Here is a 2,755-nt window from a genome sequence, read left to right on the forward strand (position 1 = left end):
TTCAGTGGGAATTTATCAATTACGGTGATTGTTTTGATAAAACTTTTAAACCACATTGACTCGTGGCTCCTAAAGGAGCATAAAACCTGCGGTAGCCAAGATACTTCTGTGTTTAAAAGCTTGTATGCAATTGCTTTAAAATGGATCAAGTGAAGGTACCTTGCGAGCGGACTCTTGCATGTTTATAAAGGCAAAAACAACATCCTGTGTGTTCTTAGAAACGTAATTAAAAGGTCCTAACAAATAGAAATGTTTTGGTGTCAGAGCCCATCACGGTATCCGCCGTCGGTACATCCTCGAATCAGCTCGCTCTATTATTTAGGTAATTGCTTTTTAGTACCGCACCGAGGAGGAAAAAAGCTGAGCCGCTTGCGTCTCGTGTGCAGATAATGAGCAAATGTCCTTATGCTAATGAAATGTCTTTTAAAAGATTGTTGTGGGACATTGATTCTGATCCTTAACTGTGCTATTAATACCTATTTGCCCCTTCCGTTCCTCGAGATGGCAAACCTCTCTGTGATGAAATATAATTTTCATTTCTTCAGGAAGGGATGAAAAATGGATGATCTTAGAGGTACAAAAGCCGGAGTCTAGATCGCCTGCAGCTTGCAAACAGGTATTACAAAATAGAGCCATTACGGCAACATCAGCCCGCAAATGGATTTGAAATTGAGTGGAAAACCATGCATGCGGAGGGTTAGACTCTTAGCTGCCTCGAAGGGAATTATAGTGAGTAAAATATTCACGCCCAAAAAGGGCTGAAGTAAATGAAAGAAGGGGTGACACTTAGACCAATACGCTGTCAATTGCTTAGACTAAAAAGACACAAATCAGGTTTTCATGAAGAAAAAAAGTGCCTACAAGTAGATCTCGTTTAACGCTGCTTTCTTCACTTTATTGCGGCAGATTCAATCCCACGTGGAAAGCGATTTCCATTGGCTGAAAGATCTCGCTTTGAGGATTGTGGCGAGATCTTTCTCAGCGAGTGAGCCGGCGTGCGCAAGAAACAAACCAAAAATAAAACAGGAAATGGAACAATGAAACCAAAAGCACGAAACGACAATGCGAAACAAAACTCAAGACGAAACTAAAAATGATGCCTGGTCACAAAAACTAAAGCATTTCTGTCAAATTTGGGAGCAGTGAGCAAATACTAAGGAAACAGCAACCAACAATCAATCGGTAAATAAATCAGAAGGAAAATGGTATATCACTGATAATAAAACCATACTGAATGAGTTGTGAACTGGATCAACTGGACTGTTCATTTCAAATAAAAGAATTCGCTCAAAATAACTAATTGCTCGTAAACAGGAAACAACCATTTCAGGGTCACCCTACTGTCATTGAACGGGAAAGACGCAACTATTATTATTATTAATAATTTCTGTCTTGTTCAAACCAGAGCTTTTGTGTTTACAACGACATGAGGGTGCCAAAAATTTAGATTCTCGATTCTCTCACCAAGCGCAAACGACACGCACGTACTCGAAACTGAGGCGCGTTGAAAAAAGTACTAAAACAAGCGTTACCTTTTCTGCAGACTGTGCCGTCCCGAAGAAAATGGGAATGAAGGCGAGCCACACAATGCAGGTGGTGTACATGGTGAAGCCGATGGGTTTGGCTTCGCTGAAGTTCTCCGAACGCCTCGCCTTGATGGCGTAAACCGCACATGTTACCATCAGCAAGATGCTGTATCCTAGAGAGCAAATGATTTGTAGGTCCGTAATGTCACATTTGAGAACCCTCGGGCCTTGTCGGGTTTATGGTCTTCGCTCGCCGTGTCGATTATAGTGTTCGGAGGGTCCACCCGAACCATATGAGGACCCCTAAGAGCTGGACCGAGATGAGGCTGGACGTGATGGCTAACTGGGACGCCGGCTGATCAGTTTAGGCGGGTGACCGGACTTCTTCCCTTCCTCGAAGATGCGGTAAATTCGATTGGTTTTGGTGAGGAGCGCGCGTAGCTGATGCACATTCCAAGCCGAGGAAGATTCGCCGGAAGGAGCAGACGGCACGTCCGGGGTGGCGATCATTACGAACGTGATTATATAACACAGGAATATCCCGTCAGCAGAACGTAGCTGAGCTCTCTCCCGGACGCCTGACGATCGTGTCGTTATAGCGGATGAACGTGGCTATAGCGAAGATGGTGGCGATGATGCCGAGCATAGCCAAGAAAGACGGGATGACGGCCCAAGGCGAATGCCACTCCAGCTTGACGATCGGGATGGGCTGACAGCCTGTCCGGTTGCCGTTGGGACGCATGTTGTAAGCGCAGAGCTTGCAGGACGCCTCGTCGTACTGGTACTGGTAGCCGCCGCGAGGACTCGCAGTGCCAGCAGCACGCGCATGCCCTTCACCATCTTCTTACGTTGACCCGTCTTACAGGGCAGACTGCAGACCGAGCTGGGTATTTCCATCTCGCCGTTGGGCCACTGCATCTCATTGATCTGCAAAGAGATGGACGCAAATCGTTATTGATTCGATGAGTCTGACATTTATGCATTTGAATAGAGTTTGACGCGTTTTGGTGGTAAGGGGGAAACGAGTCTTGAAAATAAATCCTAAATAAAGGATAAATCTTAAAAAAGAAGAAGGAGAAAAATAATGTGGTTCATTAACACACAAGGAACAAAACGAACTAGGACAGAACAAACTGCGTGCATGCCAAAAACAGCGAATAAACAACATAAAGCTTTAACGCACACGAGCAAAACGCCCCAAAACAGCTAAATTAAAACAAACACAACAT

General features: G+C 44.8%; 1 pseudogene; it reads right to left on the reverse strand.

Moving 5' to 3' along the window:
• The window catches only part of LOC122334015, a 32,596-nt pseudogene extending 30,143 nt beyond the window's left edge, over nt 1–2,453 (reverse strand).
• Nucleotides 2,454–2,755: the final 302 nt, after the last annotated feature.

This window comes from Puntigrus tetrazona, unplaced genomic scaffold (genome assembly GCF_018831695.1).
Source record: "Puntigrus tetrazona isolate hp1 unplaced genomic scaffold, ASM1883169v1 S000000471, whole genome shotgun sequence".
Classification (NCBI taxonomy): Eukaryota; Metazoa; Chordata; class Actinopteri; order Cypriniformes; family Cyprinidae; genus Puntigrus; species Puntigrus tetrazona.